A 16,690-nucleotide genomic window follows, 5' to 3' on the forward strand; every position below is an offset into this window, starting at 1 on the left:
GTCACCTACTCCCACTATGTCACATGCATAGTCATTTCCAAGATGCACACAACCTCTCTTTCCACTGTCATAAGTCGAGAACCATTCCCTATGGGGAGTTACATGGAATGAAGCACCAGAATCCAAAATCCAATCCTGGGAATATGCATCATCTGAAGTGGTAAGCAACTCTGTAGATAAACTAGACATGAAGAGAACGTCATTGTCACTATCATGTGTGATTGTATTGATCTCCTTGATCTTCACTTTTTCTTTGTCCTCCCTTGGACTCTCCTCCTTCTGATTTGCACCCCAATTTGCATTCTTTTTCTTATCCTTTTGCTATCTTTTCAGCTTGTAGCAATCCTTTTTCATATGGCCTTTCTTGCCACAGTGGTAACACTCAATGTTTTGTGCCTTGGATTTGCTACGAGACTTCCCTCTTTCTTAGGACTTCCCCCTGAGCTGTGATCTACCCCTTTGCACATTTAAGGCTGCATCCTGCTTGTGCCATCCATAGACTTCTATCTAATCTCCTCGGCCAACAAGCTCCCCACAACATCATCAAATTTCAATACTCCACCAGGTGTAGAGTTACTCACAGTTGTACGGAAGGTATCCCATGAGGATGGCAATGAACATAAGAGAAATATTGCCGTAGTCTCCGCATTAAAATTCATCTTCTAAGCCTAAAGCTAGCTGAAAATAATATTGAATTCATTCAAGTGAGAAGCAATGGAGACCCCTTCCTTCATCTGCAGCTGAAACAACCTCTTCATGAGGTAAACTTTATTAGAGGTAGTTTCCTTCTCATAAGTGGCACACATTTTCTTCCGCAAATCTTCCGTAGTCTGCTCATTTACTACTGCAAATGGTTGCTCCAAACTTGAGTTCCAACACCCGGACAGAAAAACACAGAAACTGACACAGTGAGTCAGAAATCCAATGAAATGATCCAAGATTCAAGAATGAAGGTATTTCCCAGCTCCTGAAGTGAAGTGGACACCAAAAGCAAGCAATAGTTGCCTCTACAAGTCAATACGGAGTCTTTGTCATCGAACGGAATAGGGAAAAGCTTAAAAAATGACTTTTTCTTTGAAAACACTTAACAGGCTCTCAAAACCACTTCACAAAACCAAAGTGACTTTTCCAAAGGTTCCTCCAAGGTCTCTGCACACTCGGATGCAAGTAAAGTCACTCACAAAGCTTCCCATAGAGCTTCTCCTTCCTCCCACAGAGCTGCTGAGCTTCCAGGCATTCACACACGCTCAGCTAGATCACCCGAGTTCTGATACCAGTTGAGAGTGCTCTCAACGGAAGTAAGAATGGAAGAGGTAGAGACAGAGAGATAGAGAGCCACACTAGTTTTGGTGGGTGCAGAACACTCTAATCTTCTTTTTCATTCATTTATATATGTGTTTGAGTATTGTACATAATTGGGATAAAGGCACAGTGACCTTTAACCCCCACACCAAGTTGACCAAGCCATACAAAAAGTGATGTTTCTTTTTGCCCTTCATAAACAACGTCAAATTGAGTAGCATGATACAAGAATAATCATTTTGCAAGCTATGATGCACTCCATGGCGTGTTCCTTGCATGCTTTTGTAAAGAAAAAATAACCACCCATGTCTTTGCAAAGTTAGGCCACATAGACATGTCGATGGATGAATAGCTAGCCAAGTTTGAGCATCTCCTTTGATGACTGCTACAAGCCAATCAACTAATTGCTCAGGTTTGGAATTCGTACTCATTCATGAATTATAAAAAAAATTGAAGCATTTTGTTGTTTTGCAAATGTCACAACCATCACGTGGGACCAATTTATTGATTTGGCAATCCAAATAGAGAAACTCTTTGTGCACAAGCAAAGCATCTACAAAGGTCGAAGTCCAAACAAGACAATTCTAGTGATGAGTCATGCTCCTCCAATTCAAAAGACCAATCCTTAGTAGGATGAGGGCACAAAGATGATTCTAAGTGCTAGTACAATAAAAATTACAATATCAATGTCCACCAAGTGACATAGGAAACCAAGCCTAAGGATGGAAGTCCACTGAGGCCCAAGAAAGGCAAAGGAAAAGTCAAGAATGATAAAGGGAAAAACTAGGGACCGCCACTAATTTGATATTATCTATGGTGGGCATGGCCACACCAAGGCCAAGTGTAAGCTTTAGTGAAGCACAATAAGCTGCTCAAAAGCAATATAGAACAAAGACAAGTTGACACCAAGTGCCAAGTTGTCTTGGCAGAATCGGCAAACTATGTTGAGGAAAATATAGCTACCGAGTCCCAAGTTCCAATAGAGGGTACCGAGAAGGGCACAACCTCGATCAAGGACATTTTCTATGCAAGCTAATTAATGATGCTACCAAAGTCCAATTATAGAACTATCGAGCACTAGGGCCTCATAATGTTGTACAATGTGTAAAATTCTTGTCATTATTTGTACAAAAATCCATTCATCTTTCATGTTGATCAACAAACATTGATCTACTTGATCAACAAGCTAGTGAGATTCAGGGATGCTTGGTTAGGTGGATTCTTTTACTATAGTAATTCAACTAAAATCATTCATAAGCTATGGAAATCCCATGTGGGTGTTGAGTGTTTATCTCAGTTGCTTTCCTCAGATGAAACGAAAGGATTAGTTATCGAGCTTCTATGTGTAGATTTATTTGTGATGGATATTACAGAAGTTGAGTATGATGAGATGCTATAGTATCTATCACAAGAAGCCTTTCTTAAGCACATGCCCAAAGACAAGTGCAACTAATTCACTTTGGAATCCTAGAAGTAAAGTTTGATTGGTGGTTAGTTGTTTGCCAAGATGCTCATGGAGTGCTGAGGCAATGAGTCCTACCACATGAGTGAGCAATGGCACTTATTGAGGCACATACTGGGGTAGCTAGAGGTCACTTTAGTGGGAGTTGATAGGTTAGAAAGTTTTGCAGGTAGGGTTATGGTGGAGTGCTCTGCTCAAAGATGCACATGCTTGGTGTGTGAAACATGAAGTCTTCTAACAAACAAGGAGATTACTTCTATAGGATCACATGCCATTATAGCCAAGCCAACCATGGGGCTTGGATTACATGGGTCCTCCTACAAGCTCATTGAGGTATCCAATAATGGTACAATATAATAGGCCAATCTGCACGTCTAGGTGATACTCGATCTCTTTAACATGAGTCTAGTGAAACCATACCAAGCATCAACTTGCTTGGTCATAGTGTGTAGATTAGAAATGCATGACAAATTGGCACACGGTAAAGGAGCCCTCAATCTAAGCTTAATTGGGGACCTTCAATCAAGGTTTCACAATGCAATAGTTAATCAGATGGTGCATCCTTTCTAACATCATTTAATCACTTAAAACTCTTTTGCTTTGACATTTTTCAATGTGATTTCTATTTGCATTGGTGAAGTCATCTGTGGCCAAGATGATGTATTTTCTAGACTTATGGGTCCAATAAAATTGATGCCTCATTTCTTGAAGGGCTGATCGGTGAAGATTTTGATTAAGGGCATCATGTCCACCTTGTGTGGGATTTGCACACACTGGCAGGTGTCACATCGCTTGATGAATTCGGCTACATCTTCGAAGAGAGTCAGCCACTAAAGGCCATCTTGGAGCACCTTACATGCTATAACATCAGTGGAAAAATGACCTCCTACAATTCCTGAGTGGGTTTCCTCGAGCACCTCAATGTATTTGTGCTCACACACACATCTTCGCAAGATGCCATCCTTGCCCATGCGGTATATTTGGCCTACAATTAGCTGATACGGCACTACATCCTTAATGAGTTTGTGGGATTTATATTTCTTAAGAGCTTGGTCAAGGGGTAGGTCATTGGCCAGGTAGTGACCAATCTCGGTGGCCCATTCAGGTATGGTGTCGATGAAGAAGAGGGAAGCATTAGGGAGGTCATCTTTGACTCCCATCGAGGCTTTGTTGTTTGGAATTCTCGACAGGTGGTCGGCTAGGACATGGGTCTTCCCCTTATGTACATCGACGACTGTGAAGTTGAACTCCAAGAGGATTAGCATCCACTTGGTGATGCATCTCGTCATGCATGGCTTGTTGACCAAGTATAACAATGCTTGGTGGTCCACGAAGAAGATGAACTTGTTAGCTAACAAGTAGTGCCTGAACTTGTTGACTGCATAGACCATGGCCAGACCTTACCTCTCGGTTGTTGTGTAGTTAACCTCAGCATCATTTAGTTGGCAGCTCGCAAAGTACACCAGGTAGTCTAGGTTATGCAGGCCTAGTTGGGCTAGCACACACCCGATAGCAAAGTTGGAAGCATTGATATGGACATGGAATATTAGATCCCAATTGGGTACTCTCAACACCAGTGCGGTGGCTAGGGCTAGTTTGAGGTCTTCAAAGGATTTCTAGCATTCCTCGGTCCACTCAAAGGATACTAGTAGTTTGTTCACGTAGAAAAGATGAACCTTTTGTAGTAGCCCATGTGGCCAGTAAATCATTGTTCATGTAGAACAAGATGAACCTTTTGTAGAACAAGGGCTATGTTCATGTAGAACAAGATGAACCTTTTGTAGTAGACACAAGACACTCCTCCCTCTCCATCGATGACCACCCTACTCCCATCCTCACATGGTAAGCTATTTCAAGCCCTTCTCACAGTAGCCATCCACCCACCGTCCATTTGACCTCAACAATCCCGTTACATCGAGAAAGACTTGGAGAGCATTTAGGTGACCATCTCTTCCTTGCTTTGGATTTCCGTCCATCAAGTTTCCTCCACCCCCCCCCCCTCCCCTCTGCCCCCCCGCCAGCCCCCCCCCCCTCCATCCCCTCTGCCCCCCTTCCACCTTCTCCATCTACCCCCTTTCCCCCCTCCCCCTCCTCCACCCCCCCTCTATCCCCCTTCCATCCCCCCCCCCCTCCCCCTTCCATCTCCTCCAGCAGCCCCCCTCCATCACCCCCCCCACCACACCACCCCCCCCCCCTCCCCCCCCCCTCTCTGTCTCTGTCTCTGTCTCTCTCTCTTCCCCCCCCCTCTCTCTCTCTCTTCCCCCCTTTTTTCCTCTCTCTCTCTCTCTCTCTCTCTCTCTCTCTCTCTCCCCCCCCTTTCTCTTTGTTTGTCTGTCTATCTATTTGTATGTATTTATGTATGTATGTCTGCCTGTCTCTCTCTCTCTCTCTCTCTCTCTCTCTCTCTCTCTCCCCCCTTGCCTATCTCGCCACTCCCTAACTAAGGGCACTCCTAACCTAAGGGCCTAAAGTCCCTAATAACAAGGGATTATAATCCCTTGGCAATGCTTGGTGGCCCACATAGCGCTCACCTACGCGGCGGTGCACCGACGACGCTCGCCAATTCGGGTGGTGTAGCCACCCTCCACCCTTCTATGGTGGCGGTGCTTGCCACATGGCAGTGTATGCCTCGCTTCCTCTAGCCAACCAGCCCGGTGCCTCTTGCTTGCCCAGCGGCGCCCTCAGTGGCCTCTCCATCCTCTCCCTTCCTCGAAAGCCCTTCTACCTCCTCTCCCTTCCTCCAACCTCCCTCTCTCTATGCACGAACCCCCCCACGCAGCCAGCCACCACCCGACGCCCCCCCCCCTTTGATTTTTATAAGGGTTATAAATTTAAATTAAAAAAATAATAATAAAAAAACTCTAACCTAACCTAACCCTAGGACTAACTCTAGTTGGGTTAATTTAAACTTAGGCTAGGTTAGATTTAACCTAGGTTAGTTAGTTTATCTAAGACTAATCGTTAGATATCTAACTGGACAGGGAGGTTAGTTAGACTAATTGAAAGTACCTCAGTTACTCATCCTCACTTAGACTTAAAGCACATTCACACTAACCTTAAGACCAAGGGACCCCCCCCCCCACACACAGAGAAAAAGGTCCATTTCCCCCCTTCTTTAACCTCTCGTAACTCATCCGTTTGAGACCCAAACTGGACCCCGTCTGAACCACAATTTCACACACAAAAATAGCATGCTATGGGGCATTTTTCCAGCCCATTGCACACCATTTTGGCATCCCTAGCACTGACTAATTTGTGCCCCCATGCGGGCCTTGTTTCGCACTAATTTGCTCATATCTTTACGCCGTAACCTCCGATTGACAATTTGTCTGCACCGCACATGACGGGGTCCCTAAACACTAACACATCTCTAACCCGCCTAACACAACTACATCAACACCTGCACTTGCGATAGAGAAACCCTTTGCAACTCTCGCCCAATCTGCATGCAGCTACGCTCCGGCCAATGCCTCCGACACCAACACTCACCAAATCTACATACAACTCCGCTGCAACTACCGCCTCTGATAATCCTCTACCTCGATTCCCCCATTGAAATTCAAGAAATCCCTTTAACTCCTCCACTCCACAATATGGTTGGATGCCGTCGTGAACAATGATGGGGATATTGACCTCGATGCGGAGGGTAATAATTTCTTTAATCACAAAATAATAACAATCAAGGCAGGCACCCCCTTGGGAAAACTAGAACTTTCCAAATATAATGGTAGGGGAGATCCAACCCATTTCCTCCAGCATTTTGATGCCACATGCCAAGCAAGTGGAGATGTCAATTCAATGAAACCAAAGTGGCTTGGTTTCCCATGGCCTTAACTGATGAAGCATCAGAATGGTACCTAGACCTCCTAGTGGAAGAGAGAGCCATGTGGAACCTGCTTCAAATAGAATTCAAGAGGCGCTTTCAAATAGAGAGGCTACAAAATGATCTGCCCTCCAACTCAACAAGATCAAACAAGGCCATCGAGAAGATGTATGCATGTACTTGGGCAAGATGAAAAGATTAGTCACCAAGCATGCACATAACTTGGTGGCTGCTCCACACGCCTCGATGCAAAGTACCTCATGGCTTGGTTCATTGCGAGACTAAGGAAGAAAATCTACAAGGACATGAAAAAGATTAGTAGTTATGAAATGTTTAGTGCTGCTCATGCGGCAGCCATTGACATTGAGGATGGCATGACTAACTCTGACATCAACAGTAATGATGGAAGATCTAATGCACGAGATAAGCACTCTAAAAAGGGAAAATCCAAGTCCATTGCTGAAACGTCACATGAAGATCGCCTAGAGGCCATGACCATGAAGCTAAAATACGAAATGATGCAGGCCATGGAATAAAAGCTTCACTTGTCTTGCCACCACCTCATACTTATCCATGGCGAGAAAATGTCTAGTGCCCACACTGCATGGCCAATCATATAGCAAATGAGTGCCCAGTCCTAAGAGCCAGGATCACTGCCTCGACCTCAATAATACCAACTGGCATCCATGCCAGTGTACGAGCAACTGGCACTTGCACAAGAGCCCCTAGCTTTGAGGCTAAATCTTGTTCCATTTGAACAAAAGTCCCACAATTACCGAGGAATTTTAATCCATGACCATATCCAAGAGTGCCAAATCGAGCTCCTCAGGCAGTTCCAATACAACAACTGCAAGCCGAGGAAGTAGACTCGCCATTCAAGTATAAAACATAGTACCCAGTGTACTATGTAGAAGTTGTAGAGTGTCTAATACCAATCTATGCAAATCAAGTTCAACCCTATACATATCGAGCGCGAATCAAGTGCTATGGTTGTGGAGTAAATGCCTGTATGGATTGTCTCAAAATAAGGTCCCACAATAAATAGATGGTAATCCTGATGTCCCAATCGGCATTATTGGGGTGCACTATCAAAGTCTAGGGCTGGCAAGCATAATATCACAACTTGTGAATGTAATTACACACCAGCAAAAAGAGGCCACCAAGGACCCTAACATTCCAATCCAACCTATATGACTTCTTAAAAAGAAAGCACAAGTGCCTCTACCTCCACCAAGCAATGTGTAGCCAAGCTCATCCACATCAACTCCCAAGCCTCAAATAAAAGAAGCTCCATACCCAAATGCAGAGGTGGAGAAGGCTCGTTTTTAGGCATTTCAACAATGGGTATAAAAGGAACAAGCTCAATTTGAGGCTGAGAAGCAAGCTCTAGATCCCCCATAAAGTATTGATACTGTACTTGAGCCTGTGTTCCAATAATAGACTTTGCAACATAATGTACTGCCACGTCAACTTGAAGGAGCTGCACTCTCTAGCATCCTAAGTTGCCCTGTGTCAATTCCCATTGGAATCCTACTACGGAATTGTCCCAATCTCTGGGAGAGTTTCAAAGGCTGGATTGAACTCGCAAATCCCCCTCCACCTATGGACGACATCGAAGATATCCCAGTGCAGATGGGTGAAAGAGATGACATACACAACATTACTGTGTCTTTGATCCACAAGGCATATAATGAAGTCCAAGCCATAGTGGATGGTGGAGCACGTGTAAATGTCCTATTGAAGGAGCTCTACGATGAATGGGGTCTCTCACAAATGCAAAAGGCTAATTTTAACATATGCCTTGCTGATGATTCATGGGTTAAACCCTTGGGAATAGTGAATGGCGTGTCAACAAAGGTTGCATGAGTCCACTTTTCCCTTCAATTCACAATCTTAGATCTCCCCATAAAATCCTATCAAATCTGATTGGGACATCCTTGGTTATGGGAAGCATCAGCCCTCCATGACTAGGGAACTAATAGACTGACAATCCAAAATCATGACACCGTAGTTAGGGTGAATGTGGGGGCAGGAGCTATAAAACCCATTTTGCCAAGATCGTTTGGTGACACATCTTCAATGACGATCTCAAGCAAATCAGCTCTCCTGCAACAACATGCCATAGCAGGTGATACATAAAGCAATGTCAATAACTAGATACAAACATTGGCAACCATTGACAACTGCTATTCATTAGACCCCATCTTCTCGCAAATAGATGCTAAGGTGCTACAAGTAGATCCTCCACTCACACATGAAGAACCAATAGATCTAGAAGTGCAATTCTTTATGGCTGACCTCGAGTGGGATAATGAACCTAAAGAAGATACCCATACCAATGATGACTCAGATTTTCCTTGGGACCTTGAAACTGAGGCTAAGAATGCTAAAATTGAAGATCAAGTCTATGACAATGACACAGCCATTATGCATACCCTAATGGCAATTGAACTCCCAAAAGTCTCCAAAGTTGAATAATAGCAAAAGATCCTGTAAGAAAGCTGAAGGAGGAAATCGCAAAAAAGCCAAGGCTGAACACTTCCATGAGTTTGAACGAGTCCAAACAAGGATCATCGAATTGTATCTTGCAAAGCCAGCTCCCTCAAAATTAGAACCACTGCCTCTTGAATTGTCTCCTAAGGGACTGGAAGGAGTATGTGCAGAAAATGAGCCCTTACTTGGGAACACCTTACCAGTGGAAAAGTTACCTCAGTTCCCAACGTATAAACCACATGTGCGGATGAAGTTTGATCAAGAGACTTTAGAAAAAGAAATTCAAAAAGAGCATAACACATTGGTTAATGAAAATATGCCACCTAGTACACATGGCACATGTCAAGCTAGTTCAACACCATCAGAGGCTAATCTTAGAGAAGTGCCGCAGTACTTCAAGAATTACACAAGTGGTAGTGTCCCCATAGCAATGCCAAGACCACTAAGAGAATCTAAATTTCAAGAAACTGATAGCATTGGAGAAACTCCAATCTATGAGGGACCAACAAAAACTTGCACAATAAACCTCTCCCTTGAAGGGGAGGAAGAAAAACTGATTTTCATTGGGAAACAACTCCGACAGGAAGATGGAACCAAACTCAAAGCACTCCTAATGAAATACCATGATTGCCTAGCATGGTCATACAAAGAGATGAAAGGAATTTCACCAAATGTGGTAGTACACACGATGTCTATAAGGGAAGGTGCCCACCCTAAGGTATGTGGACCTTATCACACAAATACTAAGTATGGCACCATGGTTTATGACCAACTGGAAAAACTCTTAGATGCTGGATTCATCTATGAGAGAGCACACTGATTGGGTTTCACCCATTGCCATCGTGCCTAAATGCAACAAGAAGCTCAGAAAATGCATAAACTTAAAGAATGTGAATGCCACCACAATTAGGGATCACTATCCCCTACCCTTAACAGAAACAGTGTTGGAAAAGGTGGTAGGTTCTGAAATATATAGCTTCTTGGATGGATTCAATGGCTATAACCAAGTGCGAATTGCTCCTAAAGACCAATCAAAAACAACATTTTCTATAGAATGGGGTATTTTTGCATATAGAGTCATGCCATTTGCCTTTTTTATGCCCCTGCCACATTCTAGTGAGTCATGTTCATAGCTTTCAAGTCATTTCTGAATAAGTTTTTACAGCTGTTATTGGATGATTTGTGCATCCACTCAAACAAAAAAGACCACTTCAAATTTCTTGAAGCATTACTAATCAAATGCAAGGAATATGGCATCTCCCTAAATCCAACAAAAATTCTAGTTCATGGTCACCCACGGAGTTGTTTTGGGACACATCATTCCTCAACATGGGATTGCAATTGACATGGACAAAATCAAAATCATCATGGAATTGCCTCCTCCTACAAATTCCAAAGGTGTACAGGTCTTTATGGGACATGCTAGCTATTATAGAAGATTTATACTACCAAGAGCTCTTGTTTGGCTTTATGGTAATCCATATAAAAAGCACACCCTACTATCCCCAAGGGAATGGACAGGTTGAATCCACCAACAAAATATTATGCATTATCCTCACCAAGGTAGTAGAACCACATCGTTCTGATTAGGCAGAGAAACTGAATGCAACCTTATGGGCATACTGAACCACACTCAAGGTCAGTGCAGGGAACACACCTTTTCAATTAGTGTATGGCCTCGAAGCTGTGGTTCCACTATAATTTGTAATACCAAGCCTACACATAGCAGTATAGGAATGCATGGGAGACCATGAATCCTTGAACAAAAGACTCTATCAATTGGAGAAGCATACAGAGGCAAGACTAGTTGCCTACCATGCCATGACAATAGAAAAATGTAGAAGAAAGGCATGGTTTGGCAGAAATCTTAAAGCTAAAGACATCAAGGAAGGTGACTTGGTCTTGTTATACAATGCCAAAGTACACAAGGGCAAACTCAAGTATCTAGGTCAAGGATCCTATCGAGTCAGAAAGATGAATCCCATCAGATTTGTGCTACTAGAAACATTGGATGGAGTCCAATTCAACACAACCATCAACGGGAGCTGACTGAAGTGCTACTACTTCAACATGCAAGCCATCCCAAACACAAATGAAGATTTGGGAAACCAAAGTCTTCCTTAGTTAGGATTAGATTGTATCACGAGCACTCACTTGCATATGCATGTTTTTGCACAAATAGATTGCACTAGATTGTAACATGCACACTAACTAGCATATGCATGTTTTTGCACATTTAGGAAGACCTAATCAATTTCCACTTAGGGATGATTAAGTCTTAGTTTCCCTATGAGTTCCCACAAATAAGCATATAGTTAGTCCCTACCTAATCGATATATCACATGCACTCACATGATTTTGCATAGGCACATAATAGATTGCATCAATAATAGTATCACACACTTTCATCCCATAATCTCAAAGCATGCAATGAATTCACAAGCTAGACAAGAAGCTATGCCAAAACTCAAGATGAATTGGCAGAAGAGTCTGTAGCTTCAGCAACAAGACCCTTGCCAAACATCACAGCCGTCTCCTAAATGCACAAATATTAGACTTGTATACAAATGGATCCACAAGCTCAATGATATGGGTGTAATCGCATCCACCATGTATGCAAGATAGCAAGAAATGCTAGCCTCAGCAACAATGAGACCCCCGCTAAAACTCTTCCCAAGAAGATTCGATGGCAGAGTCCATAGCCTCAGCAATGAGATCCCCTCCACAATCAAAGTAAGCCATAACCCAAGAATGGATAGTAAAATGGATTTGGGAGTATGCTGTCTCTATGCCAACATGGACTTAGGTAGTACAGAATGTGTATGTAGAGTAGCGGCAAAGCTCCACTTGTACTTGCATAAGGCTGGGAATAATCTCTCTTAGGAATCCTCAACATGCAAGTTCTACTTGCAACTCCTACATGCATGTTCTACATGCGATTCCTACATGTGAGTTCTACATACAACTCCTACATGCAAGTCCTACATGCAATTCTTACATGCATGTTCTACTTGCAACTTCTACTTGCAACTCCTACATGCAAGTCCTACATGCGATTCCTACATGCATGTTCTACATGCAAGTTCTACATGCAACCCCTACATGCAACATACAACTTGCAACTCCTACATGCAACTTCTATATGCAAGTTCTACATGTAGAGAGAGAATGTCTTACAATTCCTACATGTAGAGAGAGAAGCTCTCCAACTTGTGTAAATACCCCATAATGGAATGAAGCCCACACTCTTTAGGGCATTGTGTTGAGTTCTACTTTGGTATTCCAAGCAATTGTCTCAAGTTTCCAAATGCTTCCTTGCACTCCACGTCCAAAAGCATGTCCTAACCTTGCAACTCCTCCTCCCCTCTCCTCCAACCTTGCAACCCATTGTCTCCCTCTCCTCCTCCCCCTCCTCCCCCTCCTCCTCCTCCTCCTCCTCCTCTCCCTCCTCCTCCTCCCTCCTCTTCCTCCATCTTCTCTCTCTCCTTTCCCCCCATGCTCTTACATCTTCATCCTCTCCCACTCCTATGCTCCCCCTAAACCCTTAGTTCCTCAACCCTTACCCTCCATGAACAACGAGGGAGACGAGTTCTCCACCATGTTCTCTACCATGAACCTTGGATCCTCCTTCTAACCCTTAGACCTCTTCTAAACTCTAGAACCTCTTTTAAACTCTGGAACCTCCTTCTAAACCTTGGAACTTCCTTCTAAACCCTTAACCTCCCTGTAACCCTTAAACTCCTCCTAAACCCTGCAACCCCCAATGAAGGCGAAAGCCTTCATTATCTCAACCATGATGATGCACGTTCCTTTCACACATGCATGCACTATCTTTGCTTACCACACTTAAGCCTACGTCTCTCATCAAAATATGACTCGAGGTCCTAAGCTACACATATACTACAAACGACAACCTCAATATATTTGTAGGTGACAAAAAGCCTCGGAACCCTGCATACTGAGAATACCTTTCTCTTCCTATGGAAGTTGTGGGAAAGAGCCAACACTCACTCCCGCCCCCCCATCCAGGATTATATCAACCTTTTGGTGTTAATAGATTATGGGGTAGCGGCATTTGTACCCTTGAAGTACTGGCCTAGCTTATTGATGGGAACCTTGGGTAAGTTCTGCCCCTTCTCTGGCAATGATTGGTTGGCCTTAGGGCTGGTAGGGCCTGGGGGCAAGAATGGTTTGTTCATCTAGTTGGATAGGTCACACCAAAGGATGGGATTCCCTCTTGCAGGGAGGCGATTGGCATTTTTACCTCGGTCAATAGGAAGATGCTTGTCATCTTCTTGGAGGTTCCTAACCTCCACTGTTGGCCTAGCTAATTTAGCAAATTGGAGGCCAGCTCACTCATATCCAAGCCCTTAGGCTCATTGGCCTCCTTCTTGATAATTTCCACACTAGAAGACCTAACTGATGGTGCTATTTTTGATGGAATCAGGGTTTTATCCACATTAGCCTTCTCCATCATATTGTCGCTTATACGGATAGCCACCTTGTTGCATAGAACAAAGGAGGTAGGATTCATCACCATTAGGTGGTCGTGCAGCTTTGGCTCTGCCAATCCTATGAGAAAGCGATATGGAGCTTGCCTAGTTTCCCGCGGTGGAAGAGGAGGAAGAGGAGGAGGAGTTGTGTATCCCTCTTATGTGCATGTAGCTCAAAAGACACGGGGTGGCTTCTTCAATCTTCCCCTAGGATTGCATGCTTTTGTTAGCTCCTCTCCCAATTTAGATGGGACCATGGTTACCAGAAACTTACACAAAGCCCACCTTGCTCAGATTCTCTAGTGCAGAGACGCAGCCGACAGCAGTGAAGGAAGAGTTGCATGTACCTTTACTAGCCCTACCTCTAAGAACCCACTCAGTTAAAGCAATGAAGGGCATCGAGAGAAGGGCATGCCCTTCTTTTGTTACACGGTCAATAATGCTAGGAAATTCTTGCTCAGCTCTAGGGGTTGGAGGCCTAAAAGAACTCCTCATTGGGAGAAATTTTAGTTTTCTATTGACTTGCAGAAAGTTTTTTGGTAGAGGCTCTGGAAATCCCACCGGAATAGAAAAATCACTCTCTTCTTTTGGCTTTCTATTCATGGTGGGATAGTAGTGAACCATTGGAGATCTAGGTCTGGGACTGACCCTACTTGCCCTCGTTGCCTTTCTACTTCGGAGATAATATAGCATTGCCTTTGGGATTGGAGATAGGCGAGAATCATATGGAACGGGATTGCAAGACTTTTCAGCACTTTTATTTGCCTCTCCTTCTATATGACCTGGGGATCAGTGGCTTGGCTCGCTCTTTCAGGGCCCCAAGTTTTCTTTGAGAGACATGACTCCTCTTGGGCTCTTCACATCCGATGACACCTTATGGAGTCGTGCTCTCTAGAGGATGTTTCGGCCACTCTCTTCAGGGCTGCTCATTTCTCTCCATGGGAGATGTTAGCTAGCATTGCAGCATGGCACATTTGGAGAGCCAGATGCACTGAGGCTTTGGAGGGTTCTCAGGTTCACCCTTCTTAGATCTTGGCTAGTACTTGGATAGATACGATACACTCTGATGGCCATTTGGGCAACCATGCAGGGATCCTCTCGAGTAGCCTCCTCCGAGAGAGTTGCTTTTCTCAGAGATTGGAGAGACTCTCCCTTCTTTACTGAGACTTCTAGAGGGTTGAGTTGGCATTTTCAGCCTCAGCCTTGGTTTCTTTCTACCTCATTCTTCTGAGGTGTTTTTTATTACATGCTCATCATGTTGTATTTTCGCACAGAGCTTGCTCTAGCGAGTTTCTTTCTTACTTAATAGAAGTATCTTTTTTGCAGAAAAAAAAAAGCAATGGAGGAACCATGCAAAGTGATAAAGCAAGAGTCAATGGAGATAGACCACTGACAACCGGCAACAGTACCCCCTTAGCTAGTGGAGGCTCCTCTAGCAAAGACCAACGAGGAGATAGGAGCGATTCTAGGTAGACTCTAGGAGAGTTGAGGCTACCCTCAACCAGCGAGAAAAAAGTTAAGGACCTCTTGCCATCGAGCGTCACAAAACCCCAGCATGCTGCACAATTACATGCGAGTAGAGCACAACACCCTATTGGAGTGAATCAAGCAGATGTACAAGGTAAGACAATATAGGCTTTTTGGATGACAACTTACTTTAAGACTCTTTAGTCTGGCTAAGGACTCATGCCTTCGTAGGCATTCTTCCTAGTGTTAGGCCTCCTAGCACTTTCATTGAGTCCCGGATCAGGATGAATTGGATTAGGAAAGGAATAAATGTCTTGAATATAAGATAGGAACTTATGAAGTTTATTCTCTAGTTCGATGACCTATAACAAAAGGCACATTCTATGTAGGTGATGCATCTCTCTTAAGATTAAAAAAAACCCCCTCCAACATAGCTCTCCTAAGTGTAGAAAAAGAGAGGGATAGTGAAAAAGAGAGGAGACATAAGCATAGAGAAAGAGAGGAGACATAAGCATAGAGAAAGAGAGGAGACATAAGCATAGAGAAAGACATTGAATGTGTACTATGAGAGAGAGAGAGAGAGAGAGAGAGAGAGAGAGAGAGAGAGAGAGAGAGAGAGAGAGAGAGAACTTTATACCCCCTCTAGCATAGCTCATTGGTGAGCTATGTCGGAGGGTGCCAAAAAATAAGAGAATGATTTTTGGAGACCCCGTCCAGCAAGCTCGTCGAAGAGCTATGTCGGAGGGTGCCAAAAATTAAAAGGAGAATGATGCAAGTTATATTGGATGGGGTCTTTAGAAATCATTCTCCATTTAATTTTTGGCACCCTCTGACATAGCTCGCCAGTGAGCTATGCTGGAGGGGGTCTCCAAAAACCATTCCCATTTTATTTTTTAGCACTCTCCAACATAGCTCGCTGGCAAGCTATGCTAGAGAGGCTCTCCAAAAATCATTCCCCTTTTATTTTTTGGCACCTTCCAACATAGCTCATCAACAAGCTATATTGGAGGGGTTACAAAATTTAGGGTGCTATCTTTTATTTAATAAAGGTGCATTCCTTTAACAATGTAAATGCAAAGATTTTTGGTCAATCTTTATGCTCAATCTTATAGATGTACCTAGTTATAGCAAAAATTTGAAGTAAATCATGCTATTTCTAAAGCATTGGATCCCTAAAACGGTTTTTGGTTGCTTGTAAACCTTGGTCTATCCATGAAAGACATGTAAACCCCCTGGGATTCTTGGCTCTAGTATAAGGCATGTGAGTGCTAAATTTATAGGATTTCTTTGAGAGGTTTATGACCTTATGGGAATACAAATAAAGGCAAGAGAATTTTTTTGAGTGTAATCCATAGGATAGTGCCCAAAATTAATCCCTTGTAGAAGCATTATTGTATTTAGATTATAATCTTTTTCATTGATGTTTTTTAATGCCAAAAAGTTGATGTTTGACAACTAGATATATGTTTGTTGGGTCTCATGATTTACATTAATGAGAGAGAAAGAGAAAAAGAGAGAGAGAGTGAGAAAGAGAAGAACATAGAGGTGTGAAGTAATGCTACCCTTTAGTATAGCTCTCTGGCAAGCTATGCAAGAGGGGGAACAAAAATATAATTTGCTCCAACTTTTTTATCCCTCTCTGGCATAGCT

This window comes from Dipteris shenzhenensis, chromosome 4 (genome assembly GCF_047967505.1).
Source record: "Dipteris shenzhenensis isolate YYH24624 ecotype China chromosome 4, Dip_SZ_1.0, whole genome shotgun sequence".
Taxonomy (NCBI): Eukaryota; Viridiplantae; Streptophyta; class Polypodiopsida; order Gleicheniales; family Dipteridaceae; genus Dipteris; species Dipteris shenzhenensis.